The 14,592-nt window shown below is 45.4% G+C and overlaps 1 protein-coding gene across 5 annotated transcripts in view; it reads right to left on the minus strand.

The window, feature by feature from the left end:
• DCDC1 (doublecortin domain containing 1) overlaps positions 1 to 14,592 on the minus strand; it is a 604,418-nt gene that overhangs the window by 515,465 nt on the left and 74,361 nt on the right. The gene's annotated exons all lie outside the window — the stretch shown is intronic.

Below are 14,592 nucleotides of genomic sequence, written 5' to 3' on the forward strand. Positions count from 1 at the left end.
TCCTCCCCAGAGCCATTCAAACTAATTACTTCATGCCTCCTGGAGCTCTAAATTGAGGCAGCACGTCCACATTAGGGAAGCCTGCCTCGGACTAATTTTGAGGTTTCCCTGTAGTGTAGACGCGTTATTTTGAAATAAGTTATTTCAGAGTATTTCTTCTGGAATAGCTTATTTTGAAATAACCGTGCAGTGTAGACATACCCCTAGTTATTAGTTTCATCTACACATTTTCAAAAATAGTGTTCAAGGACTAATCAATTTAACTCCCTTTGATGGTAAGGGGAACTGTGGAACAAAATCACTGCATATCACTTTGAAAATGTAAGGATCACATTGCCATTATTAGTGCTAGATAATATGTTAAGCGAATGCCACTGTTGTCTGTTTTGGGGAGTGGATTTCAATTCACAAATATTTAACATCATGAGCATTAGATTAATTCCATTATGGAGTATAAAAAGCAAGTCAACATGTGTTTATTTCCATTTAAATTACAATAATAAATTGGCAGAGCTTCTTGCTGCAATCTGCATTAGTTCTAGAAGGACATTGTCCATTTTTTTCTGAAGGACATTGTGGAAAGATCCTCATTTACTCAGAGGCTCTGTTTCCCAAATATTTGCAAATAGCATACCTAACAGATTGTATGAGGCCATACCTGGCTGAGCGTGGACCACAAACCTTTCTCTAATGTGGCTGACCCATTTGTCAGCCACACAGTCATACTGTCTTCCAGGAAAAAAAACAGTAACCATGGTTCTATATATTGTCTACATGGATTATGTTTCTGATGTGTATGAGCCCTATGCATGCAAGATCAGATTATTTTGGCTAGCAGTATCCATTAGGGGCACACTCTAGATGCCATTGTGCTCCCTCCACTGGAGGGCAAAAAGGATGGAACAAGCCCAACTTCCTTCAGTTCCTTCGCCAATACAAAATTCAGTAGGACAACCTGTAGCTACTTGATGAGGTGTACTGTTGACTTAAATGAATCTGACAGACCTCCCGGGAATGCTATTCTCTGAGTCAGAAACAGTACTTTACTTTTTTTTGTTGATCTTGAGATACAGTGTGGTAAAATAAAATTATGGATTATGTGAATGGAATCATTCACCTGATAAAGTGATCTTCCTCAAATGTGCCAGTTGTTGAAGTATGAACATACCTGGATCCCTTGTCTCCCTAGGTGATCTGCCATGACTACCAAGAACTTGGGGATTACCCTTGTTGCTGCTGAAAGACCAAATGGCAGGACTCTGTACTGAAGCTGGGATACTCCCTCTTGCAATCTGAGGTATTACCTGTGTACCAGATGTATCAGTATTGTGGCAAAGTTCTGGCCATGCCCTGTAGGTCTCGTGCTACTGGTGGATAATAGACTTGCTGTGGTCCTATACATAACCCCTTTCTCTTTACAGGAGGCAGGGTCCACAGCTTAGTGAGGCATACTCATCACAGGCTAGTCCATGGTTTTGAGGTGAAAACCCCTTGATAAACCTGGTCTGCCTTTTTGGGACAGGCTCTGTGTTGGTGGGGGGAAGGTTTAGCAGGAACCCAGGCCTGCCCACTACTCTGGGTTCCAGCCCAGGGACCCTAAAGTAGCAGCAGCAGCACCTTCTGACTTGGCAGCTTTTTCTCTGGGCTACTTCCCCAAACTACCCTTCCAAAATATCTCCCTCTGGTTCCTGTTAACCAGATCTCAGCTTCCTCACAACTTCTTCTTGTTCCTCTCTTTCTCCTTTCAGTCCATCACTCTTTGTCCTCCCCCTTCTTTGCCTGGGGGAGCCCTTTTAAAGAAGCACCACAAGCCTTAATTAGCTACTAGTGTTGAGTGACTTGCCTGAAGGAGCAATCTAGTTAATTAGCCCCAGATGTTTTCTGCCTGAATTTTATTGCAGAAGGCTCTAGTAGTTCACTTTGGAAGAGAAAAACACTTATCCAGTATCTTATATATCTGCCTTCCACCAGAGTGTGGCAGACTGCTGGCTTAGGTCTGTCAAAGTATGTAAAATTATGTGTTTTGTAGAATGAGCGCTGTAAAACAGTTTTTGGGATTTACCAGTGGGATTATGGAGTCCATGGTTACCATGGTGAATCTGAAATGGAGCATGTGGAGTCTCTTCTGTCTTCAGAATTAGAAAATAATGTGAATAGAACCCCCTCCTCTCAACTTCAGCTGCACTTCTTCCACTGCTCAGAGATTTAGAAAGGAATCCACTTCTTGCTTTAACAGTATTTTATATGAAAGGATCTTTGGAGAGGAACAGGGAAGGGAAAGGTGATAGGAATGGACTGAAATTGAATGGAATACCCCACATTTATAATCTCTAAAACCAATCTGCTTGAGGTATTTAATTGCAAGCAACTCAAAAATAAAAAGTTGGTTACCAATGGGTCTGGAGCGGAGGGCATAGTTCAGTGGCTGGCAACCTGTGGCCCACAGACTGCATGCAGACCACTGGGCTTCCACCGATGGCCCCTGGATCTCCTACTCCTCCCCCTCCCAGCACTTTCGTAGCACCACGAATCCAGTGATTCAAACTCTGCCCCCACTTTTTCCCGTCCCTCCCAGAAATTGAACACCACAAATCAGCAGTGTGCCGCCGTGAAGGAACAGGCAGATGGCCTTCTTCACTGAAATTTCTGTTTCTTTCTTAGCAGTTCTGGTAATCTTTGCGCATTAAAAAAATACGTAGAAGTCTTCTGTCCAGAGTGAGTTTTCTTCAAGGCCTATTTTCTCCCAGAGGTTAGCAAGTAGACTTCCAAGGAAATAGAGGCCAACTCTCAAATCTTTCAGAGAATGCAGAGCTTCATCGGCTCCTTCATTAAAACATGTCACAACGTTCAAACGGAAGCTGCTCAGTAGTCGTCTCTTGCTATATTGCTAAAGATTTTAGCTAAGAAACCTCTGTAAGTGTAGTGATGGAGGTGGCTACTAGGAATTCTGCAATATTGGAGGCATCTAACACAGCCTGTAGCAATGTTTGAGCTACCAAATGTCCCACAGGTACAACAGACTTTAGTTCCTCCTTATATTCTTGAGGGAGTTTTTCAATAAATTGTGATACCTTGTCGCACTTAAAGTAATTCTATATTTTATCAGGAACACCTGGTAATTTGCAATATTACTCTCCAAATATCATGATGAGTAATTTTTCCTTCCAAATAAACCTAATACTTTTTGGAATCTTGTCTCTTGGAGTCATTTTGGGGGCATAAGGGTTCCACTGTCTGGGCATTTAATATACTACCATTACTATTAGGTTACGGCTACACTGCCATTTTTTTTCAGAAGAAGATATGCAAATCATGCTCGCATTTGCATATCTTCTTCCGATTCTTTTTGTGGAAGAGGTTTTACTGCTATTTGGCCCCGTGTAGACCCTCTTTCAGAAGACCCCTTATTCCTTGTAAATCGAGGTTTACAGGGTCTTGCGAAAGAGGTTTTTTCCCCCAACATTTGGCCCCGTCTACACAGGGCCAAATAGCAGTAAAACCTTTTCTGCAAAGAGAATCGGAAGAAGATATGCAAATGTGAGTGCGATTTGCATATCTTCTTCCAGAAATTAAAAAAATGTCAATGTAGCCGTAGCCTTAGAGAGCCAAGAATTAGTTGGGTGTAAAAATATTCAAACACACTTGAAGGGACATGATAATACCCATCTGCCTTTTTTTTCCCAGTAGGTGCCACAGATGTCATAAATATTTTGCCAATTCCAAAAGTCCCTTGTTAATTCACACGTAAAGCCTTTCATGCATTTAGGAAAGCAAAATGCACAGTGTGATTTTTCCTACACTACCCCCACAGAAATTTCTAAGTGTCTGCCATGCTACACAAATGTTTTAAAACTGTCTGTCTGAGTGGAAGTTTAGGTTACTACTGCCTTATGTAGCGATGAAGAGGAAATCACAGCTGGAATCAAATTTTCTTGCTACACCACAGTGAATAGCCTAAGCTGTATAATTTGTAGCAAAAGCTAAAGAAGAAAAGGTATCAACACACTGTCAGTTGATGTAGGCCTATCAGGTAAGTTCTTTTTTTCTGCAATGTCGGGGATTTGAGGCCACAAATTTTCTGAGCATTTCTTTCAATGTTTTATTGAAGCTGTCTACAAGCCTGTCAGTTTAAGGGTGATAGATGGATATCTCAAGGTCTTGATTATTAAGCAGTTACATAATTCCTCCATTAATTGTGATGTATAAAGTTCGCTCCCTGGTCAGACAGTAACTTTCTCAGTATTCCTACCAGTGTTCCTTCTAAGGGTATATCTACACTACCCCGCTAGTTCAAACTAGCGGGGGTAATGTAGTCATCTGCACTTGCAAATGAAGCCCGGGATTTGAATTTCCCGGGCTTCATTTGCATGAAGCCAGCCGGCGCCATTTTTAAATGCCGGCTAGTTCTGACTCCGTGCAGCGCGGCTACACGTGGCACGGACTTGCTAGTTCAGATTAGGCTTCTAATCCCGGGCTTCATTTGCAAGTGCGGATGACTACATTACCCCTGCTAGTTCGAACTAGCGGGGTAGTATAGACATACCCTAAGATTCCCATCCATGAGCTGAGTGAGTTTTGTCTTGTCTTGTATGCTAATAATGAAGTCATATGTGCTTGTTTGGATGTGTGCCACTGTGGCACCCACCAGTGGTGCTGCTCCTCGACTCTCACAGTGCAGAGACCCTGAGCCTTGCGCCCGGGTAGCACCCCCGACCTCGTGGGCAGAAGTGAGATGTGTGCCTGAGGGAGTGCTGCTCCTGGGACAGCCTGTGTGCAGGGCAGGGACTGTGCCAGGCTATTCCTCATGGGGCTGGCTGTGAGCCCCCTGCTTGGGGCAGAAGGAAGCTGCTGCCAGTGGCCAGGGTATGCAGGAGTGAGGTGCTGGGGGGGTGGGGCAGTGATATGTGGGGAGAGGGAGGAGCCAGCAGGGAGTTGGGCAGGTCAAGGAGCACTGCGTGGGGAAGAGAGGTGTGGAAGGGGGGAAAGAGGGATGCAGGAGACCCCAGCCCAGCTCTAGCCCTGGCCCCTGCCTCAAGAGCAGCTGCACCACAGCCCAGCTCAAGTTTCAGCGGCCCACCACCATGTGGCCCACCCAGGGAGCAGCTGGGCAGCAACTATGTGGCCCTGACCATAGTTCTAGCCCTGGGAAGGGCTGGAGCTGCCCCTGGAGCAGCTGCTCACCACATGTCCCCATCCCCCAGAGTGGCTGCCCGCCACGCAGCCCCATCCCCATCCTGTGGAGCACCCACCTGCCACGGGGCCACTGGAGCAGATCTGGCCCACAGAGCAGCCACCCGCCCTGTGGCTCAGCCCCCGGAGCAGCCAGGCAGCCACCACGCAGCCCTGGCCATAGCGCCAATCCTAAATTGCTAGAGCTATGGCCAAGTTTGTGTGGTTGCTGCCCACCTGCTCCTGGGGCAGGACCACATGGTGGGTGGCTGCCTCGTGTGGCAGGGCTGACGCCGACTCCAGCTCCAGCCCCCAGCACATGGGGCAGCCATGCATCATGCAGCCCACGCTGGGAGCAGCTGGGCAGCCACCAAACGGCCCTGGCCATAACTCCAGACCTTTAGGGTTAGAGCTATGGCCAGGGCTCCATGGTGACGACCCAGATGCTTTGGGGGCCGGGCTTTGTGACAGGCAGCTGCTCTGGGGGGCCACATGGTGGGAAGCTGCTCCAGGGGATGGAGCTGGGACTGCGTGGTGGGGAAGGGCTGGAGCTACAGCCAGGGCCACATAGTGGCTGACCAGCTGCTCCCGGGGAGGGGCCACGTGGCAGGGGGCTGCCTCACGTACTGGGGCTGGAGTCGACTCTGGTTCCAGCCTCAGCACATGTGGCAGTCACCCACCATGCAGCCCACCTCAGGAACAGCTGGGCAGCCACCCATGCAGTCCTCTTCCCCCACTCTCCCACCAAGCCCACCACCAGCAGCTTACTTCCAGGAAGAGGAGTGCTGCTGCACAGTTCTGCTGAGGAAGTGGATGGGATTCAAATTCTTTGTGCATGCCTGCGCAGGTGAACACCCTGAGGGAAATTAGATCCCTACCTAAGCAAAGATTTTCATCAATTCAGAGGCAATGTTAGCATGGTGGTTGAACAAAGGGAGATGGTCTCCAGTTAACACATGGCATAATCCATTATCACCAGAATGTCTGTTAGCAGTTGCAGTTTTCCAAGGGTCCTACAAGGAAAGGGTACTTCTACTAGGAAAAGGTCCTACTGGAAGGGTACTTCAGCTGCCCGGTGTGGGGTTATACAACCCATAGGGCCCTTTTGGGTTCAGTCAATTGGTATTTGGGACATAATGTGTAGTAGTCTTTGACCTGCTGTGTACCCCCACCCAGTAAAATTTGAGGGTTACCCGTTTGAGAGTGTTCTCTTGCCCTAAGTGTCCTCCAGAAGGTACCACATGTAATATTTGTTAGACTCTCGGACAACATTTCTTTGGGACTAGAAGCTGTACTTGCACTTTCCTGATTTGGGAATCTTTTTTTGCCATCCAATATAGATTCTCTATCCTGAGTTCAAAATGGGGCCACTGCTTCATCAATTGCAGGTCTACCATCTCCATTTATTCTAGTGAGTTATTCATATGCTCTGCTCACTGTTGCATCATCTGTGTGCTTATAAAATCTATGAGCAGGTCCAAGTCAGGAGAAGGTAAGGTTTTCTATTTCCCCTGTTAGCAAGGGAGCAACAGTTCATCTTGGGTGGTCCCTTCATCAGGATCCTCTGTCTGGGTATGTCTACACTACCCCGCTAGTTCGAACTAGGGGGGTAATGTATGCATACCGAACTTGCTAATGAAGCCCGGGATTTGAATTTCCCGGGCTTCATTAGCATAAAGCCGGCGCCGCCATTTTTAAAAGCCGGCTAGTGGGAACCCAGTGCCGCACGGCTACACGCGGCACGGACTAGAGAGTTCGGATTAGGCTTCTAATGCGAACTATCTGTACGCCTCATGGAACGAGGTGTACAGATAGTTCGCATTAGGAAGCCTAATCCGAACTATCTAGTCCGTGCCGCATGTAGCCGCGCGGCACGGGGTTCGCACTAGCCGGCTTTTAAAAATGGCGGCGCCGGCTTTATGCTAATGAAGCCCGGGAAATTCAAATCCCGGGCTTCATTAGCAAGTTCGGTATGCATACATTACCCCCCTAGTTCGAACTAGGGGGGTAGTTTAGACATACCCTCTCTCTCTGACTCCTGCTAACTTTCTGTATTTTTGTGGTTTGAGAGCCCCTCTTTGAGAACCATTCCCTTTCATAGGTTCATCACTGCATGATGTTATGATCTCTCAAAAAATTCTGGACCAAAATCAATAAGTAGGTCCATGTAGGGGCCATGCGTGCGTGTACTTTTCCTGTGCAATTTACTATATAGTGAACTGTACCTCTCTTGTGATATAAGGATGTACCTCACCATGCATATACTGGATGCACATGGTTTCCCTTGGATTACCTAGAGTCTGCTAGTTGCTCTGAGATCAGCTTTTGGGTGCATCTGAATCTATTAAGATTGGCACTTCTACCCAGCGATCCACACAAGGACTAATATCTTGGCTGGGACTCTTTTTCCAGCCTTGGTGTCCACCACCCATGCCTGCCCATAGGAGAAATCTATGAAGGCACAGTTAGAGTAAAAATGATCTTGTTGCTTGCATGAAAAGCAAATTCCAGTTAAAAGCTTCTTCCATCCCTTTACTGCTCTAGGGGAGATATGGCACTTGTGGTGGGTCTCCTTTTGGATCCCATCTCTCCTCCAACTCTTCCCACCCCCAATCCCCCTTGGAACCAGGCTTCCAGGGCTTTATTATATCTGTGGGCCATCCAGGAGCTGAACCTGGCATTCACTGGCCCTGTGATCATTTCCCTCAATGGCTGCCAGAGTCATTTGCCCCCTGGAATGAGCATCTTTGATCGTGGGTATCCACATTTTTGGGGTCATAGTCATTAAATAATTTTCTGCTATCCTGGTTGTCTCTGAGGCCGATGTTGCAACACCTACTCATGCCCTAGAGCTGGGAGAACTGTGTCAACTGTTCCAGCACCACTTTTTTGTCCACTTATTTCCCTGACTGTTTGTTGGAATAGAGACACCACTAGCTGAGGGTATGTCTACACTACCCTCCTAGTTCGAACTAGGAGGGTAATGTAGGCATACCGCACTGGCAAATGAAGCCCGGGATTTGAATTTCCCGGGCTTCATTTGCATAAGCGGGGAGTCGCCATTTTTAAAACCCGCTGGTTCGAACCCCGTGCAGCGCGGCTACACGGGGCTCGAACTAGGTAGTTCGGACTAGGCTTCCTATTCCACGAGGTGTACCGGTAGTTCAGAATAGGAAGCCTAGTCCGAACTACGTAGTTCGAGCCCCGTGTAGCCGCGCTGCATGGGGTTCGAACCAGCGGGGTTTTAAAAATGGCGGCTCCCCGCTTCTGCAAATGAAGCCCGGGAAATTCAAATCCTGGGCTTCATTTGCCAGTGCGGTATGCCTACATTACCCCCCTAGTTCGAACTACCGGGGTAGTGTAGACATACCCCCAGTTCTTAAATCTCTGGCCATTGCTCATGGTGTGGCACCCTGTGGAATTACTTCTCAATGGAAGTGCTATCAGTAAGTTTCTGACATGATACTGAAGGTTTCTAAGGTGGCTGCCTTGATCTTAGCATATTCCTGGGCTTCCATGGCATCACGGTTCTGGTGTGCAGCTTGAGCAGTTTCAGTAACATAGGGTATGTCTACACTACAGCGCTAATTCGAACTAACTTAGTTCGAATTAGTTAATTCGAACTAAGCTAATTCGGACTAACGCATCCAGACTAAAAAACTAGTTTGAATTAGCGTTTTGCTAATTCGAACTAGCATGTCCACATTAAGTGGACCCTGAACCGGGGTTAAGGATGGCCGGAAGCAGTGCCGGCAGGGCATCAGACGAGGACTTAGAGCGTGGAGCTGCTCCTCAGGCTAGCCGAAGGCTGTGCTTAAAGGGACCCAACCCCCACCCCGGACAGACAGTTCTCAGGGGTGCCCCGCTTGCAAAGCAGTCCTGGCTTGGAGTGCCCTGAGTGCCCACACTGGGCACATCACAGCACTCGGCCATCAGCCCGGCTGCACTTGCCGCAGGCTGCCATCTGGGGAGAGGGGGCAATTGGGGGGCTGCAGGAGAGGTTCCACCCCCAGAAGCCCGCAGAGCCACCCCAGTCCTCCCCATCGGGGGCTCGTATCCCATTCCTCCCTCGCCTCCTTCCACTTAACCTTCCCTAGCCCCCCTTCCTGATGTACAAAATAAAGAAAACGTGTGGTCAAAAATAGAATCTCTCTTTATTGAACAAAACTCGGGGAGACTGGGAAAAGGAGGTGGGAGAGGGGAAGAGAGAGGGTGGGAAGGGGAGGGCAACTACAATGATCAGAGGTTTGGAACAGGTCCCATATGAAGAGAGGCTAAAGAGACTGGGACTTTTCAGTTTAGAAAAGAGGAGACTGAGGGGGGATAGGATAGAGGTCTATAAAAGCATGAGTGGGGTGGAGAGGGTGCATCAAGAAAAGTTCTTCATTAGTTCCCATAATAGAAGGACTAGAGGACACCAAAGGAAAGGAATGGGTAGCAGGCTTCAAACTAGTAACAGAAAGTTCTTCTTCACAAAGCAAAGAGTCAACCTGTGGAACTCCTTGCTGCAGGAGGCTGTGAAGGCTACAACTAGAACAGAGTTTAAAGAGAAGTGAGATAAAGTGATGGAGGTTGGGTCCATGGAGTGGCATTAGCCAGGGGGTAGGAGTGGTGTCCCTGCCCAAAGTTTGTGGAAGGCTGGAGAGGGATGGCACGAGACAAATGGCTTGGTCACTGTCTTCGGTCCCTCCCCTCCAGAGTCCCTAGGGTTGGCCGCTGTCGGCAGACAGGCTACTGGGCTAGATGGACCTTTGGTCTGACCCAGTATGGCCATTGTAAGCTCAGGGTCGGGGGTCTCAGTGGACCACCTTGATTTTCATGCACACCTGCTCCTGGGTGGCCAGGCTGGCAGCTCTCCTGCCCTAGACGGCCACTTTCCTGTGCCTAGTGCGGAGGTCATGGACGAGGTCCACGATGTCCGCACTAGACCAGGCGGGTGCCCGCCTCTTGCAGTCCTGGGAAAGCTCCTGGGAGCTGCCAGCCTGGTCCCGGGAAGAGGGGGAGGGCTGGGGGGCATCGGGTGGCTGGCTCGAGCCGTGCCAGGTACGGGGTCTGCTAGCTGGGTGCTGGCAGGCTTGCACCTGGCACGGGCATCGTAGCCAGCCCGTGCCCCTTTAAGGGGTCCGGGGCCGGGAGGGGGGCAATAGAATTTCCTTGGTGTTGGCCAGAGTGGCCACCAGGGAAAGCTGGGGAGGGCTAGCCTCCCACTAGTTCGAATTAAGGGGCTAGTAAGTTCGAACTAGGCTTAGTCCTCGTAAAATGAGGTTTACCCTAGTTCGAACTAAGCGCTTCGCTAGTTCAAATTAAGTTCGAACTAGCGAAGCGCTAGTGTAGTGCCTATGAAAGTTAATTCGAACTAACGTCCGTTAGTTCGAATTAACTTTTTCGTGTAGACATACCCCTAGTGTGGTGTTTATACACCCAATAACAGTGGAGGGAAGAAAGAAAATGAGTATTCCTATAATGGTAGGACTACTTTATCAGGACTTCTAGGATGAGTTTCTCCCATCACCACAAATGAAGAACTGTCTGGAACTGTAACAACACAGGTTGTTGATACTTAGGTATAGATAATCCAAAGGCTAAGGAGAGAAAATATGACTCAGATTGCATGGTCATTGCAGGATCATTTCATTCTGAAAATAATTTAAGTGTCAAGAAAGTGCCACACCATCTGCTTTTCAGGAGCCAGCACCTAAGTAGTAGGTGCTGCTGTCATTGCTGCCAGGTATACTAATGTCAGTTCCAGAAGTCAATACCAAGTAAAGTGAGGACCTTTTCCTGATATTGTACCCTATTGTGCTCAGTGACTGTGTTTTGCTAGGGCATCACAGGAATCCTGTTCACACTATGAACTACTCTTTGAGTAACCTGAGGAGATCTGTGACCCAAGGAGGTGATCGACATCACTGCTCACTGTGAGAAGGATGTTCCTTCCTACTCCTTTCAGATGACAGTGGGGAGGAGTATTTAGTTGCTTTGTTAGTTTCAGTGGTTGAAATTTTGGTGTCTGCAAAGAGTGAGCCCAGGAGGTTGGTGTTGAGCAGCAACTCCCCAGATTAAAAAAAAATTAAGATGACTCTCTCTCCTTTCTTTGTCCTCTTAGAGAAGGAGCAACAAACTGAGCCTCTAACAAGGATTTACCTCTTCTCCAAAGCAAAAAAAAAAAAAAAAAGGATCTGGATCTTGAGTGCCCATCATTAAGCAGAATAGTTACACCACAGGTAAAGCAAGTTTTGAACCATTGTGACTTTCTTCCATCATAGAGGCTAAATCCTGATTATTGGGGATATCCCCAACACTATTATGAAAATAAGGAAGTATGAAATTACTTGATAAATGTTGCTCCAATTTTATTGATACAATGTGCTCTTTTGTGCCTCCCCTACTGTTTCTCTCTCTTTGTTTTCTTCTTTCACTTACTTTCGTTGAATTAAGTAAACTGTTTACACTTACAGTTATTTAACATAAATTCTAATCTGAAGAATAACTTTTTAAAAAGTGCTGAAAAGAGGACATAGTTTTTTTCTATACTCATTTACATGTATGAAAATTATTAGAATTTTTTCAAATATATAATATTTTTTATGAGAAATACATTTGAAATATATTTGCTAAGACGACTCTACAGAGTAGTTAAGGCTTAGGATGTGAAGCAGCAAATCAAATCTTTGCAACTTGATATCTGAGTTTTCTAAAATATGAATGCACTGACCGTAAGAAAACATAATGTTGTATTCCATAATGTCATATGTCCAAAATACAATTGCATATGTACTTAGTAAATACATTATGACCAGGTCACATTCCTGTGTTCAGCTAAGTTTATAGTCACTCCCTTTTCTTTAAATACTTGCTTTCTTTGTTTCTGCATGTTCTGAAGTGTCATCATTTATTGCCATAGGCACAATGGCTATATTTAACTAATAATGACAGTGGTTGTCATTAGATTTTAAACTCAATAACACTAGTCTGACATATTATTTGAGGGATGTCTTAATTTTAAATTTGATTAAAATTACAAACATCACATCTTTTATGCCAATCAAAATATTGTCACCTCCTCTCTTGAACTCGTCTATGAACTCTCGATGTAAATAAGTCCAGATATTTGTACTTGTTTAAAGTTAAGGGTCTTAAGTTGTAAAAATATTGTTTATACTTCTCTCAGAACCAAAACACAAAAAAGATCAAGGACTCATCAGTGGTCATAATATTATACTTAATATGAACTTGGAGGCTTGAACCTACTTTGCAAAAGTTATTTTTTTCCTTGAAAAAGTAAACAGGAAATATTTTAGTTATTTTACTTTTATTGGGAAAAGATCACATCTACTGTTTCCTCAGTAAAATAAAAATTAAGTGCTATCATCACTCTAGTTAGTAAATGATCAGGAAATCAATATTTTTTTTAAATGTTACATACATTATAAATTAGTATAGCTGTATTCAGACAGTTCAACAGCACTGAAAATAGATTCAGGATAAAGAATAAAGTATACCAGAAATTAGAGAATTGATACAAGTAAATTTCAGAAGATATAACTTATCACTTGGTAATATTATTGGGTATAAATTCTGTCCATATTTACAAACCATGTAACCCCCAAATATTCCAAATGCCTGAGTAGGTTTGAATGACAACTAGGTGATGTGCTCTTGATTGTACTCAGCAACAATAGACACTCCTATGAGATATCTAAATTTACAGACTTGAAGATTTACCTGGCATTGCTCAGGTCCTTAAGTCAAATAAATTTTGTTTTTCTTCATTTAAATAATTGAACTGGGTGGGGTTGTGGATGAAGAGTTCAGAATGCAGGCTGCCTTAGGGAGAGATGACAATCCCAGCCCTCTCTAACCACAACAGCCAGGGGCCAGGTGACACACACTTGCCCATGGCCGCTGTAGCTGCAACAGGAACAGATGGGATAGGAATCCATGTCCCCCAGATGGAGGACAGACAAATACACAAAATGACACAAAAACAAACAACCTCTCTGAAATATATAGTAAATAGCTCTCCCTTTCTTCATCTCTGTCTCCTGCTGCCCCAAGGGGGTTATATGATAACTATAGTAGATAACTGTCCCAGTCCCCACCTCTGGTTCCTTGCTGCCCCTTGTGGTCATTCTGTAGTATAACTATCCTTCCTGCCAGACCCCTCACTTTCCATTTTATGAGAAACAGTCAAATTCCAGACACATCCCAATTTCCTGGCACAACCAAACCTTTAACTTGCTTTAAGTTATGATAAGAGGAAATGGCATACCAAATTTGATGGTCCTAGCTCTTACCATTTAAGAGGAGTTCTTGAACAAACCGACTCACAGACAAACAGATGCAAATTTCTAAAATATATAGTAAGAAGATACCTGTGGGCTAGAGGAAGGCTTGGAGTGAAGAATGCCTCACTCAGTAGCTGCTTCTTCAGGCATGGATCAAGCTTCCCTTGTACTGGCGGTAGGAGAGTTATACACATTGTGGAATACGCTGGTGTTCCAGTATGAAGGAAGGCCTCCAAACCAATATGCCACTATCAGATTAATAGTTCAAAACAAAGCCCAAATGGTTCTCCAGCTGTGCAGCAGAAACATACAGGACACTGGTAGCTAGAGTTCGACATATTTTTTTCTTTCCTTGCCCTTCTCTCTCTTTAGACAAACCACTAGGTCTGAAATTGCTGGGAGCTCAAATGATTGTCTTCTGTGACTGGAAGAGATTTTTCTACTCACCACAGTATTTATGTTTTTTTATACCTGCTTTTCATCATGGTGTTTTTGGGTTGTTTTGGAGGGGAGGCAAGTCAATGATTTAATTGTCACAATTTATGGCTGAATTATAGTGCAGATTGCAGGTGAACAATGGTCACAGTTTGGGGCCTTTGTTGTGAACTATTCAGGTATTGGTTCTGGGCAATGGTATGGTATACTGAGGATGCAAGCTTCAGTGTTTTGCACAGTTTGAAGCCCACTTCATTTACATCATGCAATGATGCAAAAAAGGGGGCTGGGACTCTGGCGATCCAGACAAAATTCCTTAGATGATGGTAAGGGAAAGGGTGTCTTCTGGTTTCTGACACATATTGGGTCATCTTGAAATCCATATTGGTATGGCCCTGAGTAGTAGTAGTTGGGGAGCTATAAACTCCAGTTAAATTAATTAAATAAAATTGGGTTCTCACCATTTAACACACACTACCATGCCAGATGAACAAGGGCACAATTTAGCTCATTGTCACATGTTATCTTTCAACATATAGGATGGAATTTACCATTAATTATTAATTAATTAATTAATAGTTATATTACAGTAGTGTCCAGAGGGCTCAGGCAGAATCAGAGATCTCCATGTACTAGATGCCATCCACACATAAAAAGACATGGACCCTTCCCCAAATAATTTATAATCTAAGGCTTGTAT

Source organism: Pelodiscus sinensis, chromosome 4 (genome assembly GCF_049634645.1).
Source record: "Pelodiscus sinensis isolate JC-2024 chromosome 4, ASM4963464v1, whole genome shotgun sequence".
In the NCBI taxonomy this organism is placed as follows: domain Eukaryota; kingdom Metazoa; phylum Chordata; order Testudines; family Trionychidae; genus Pelodiscus; species Pelodiscus sinensis.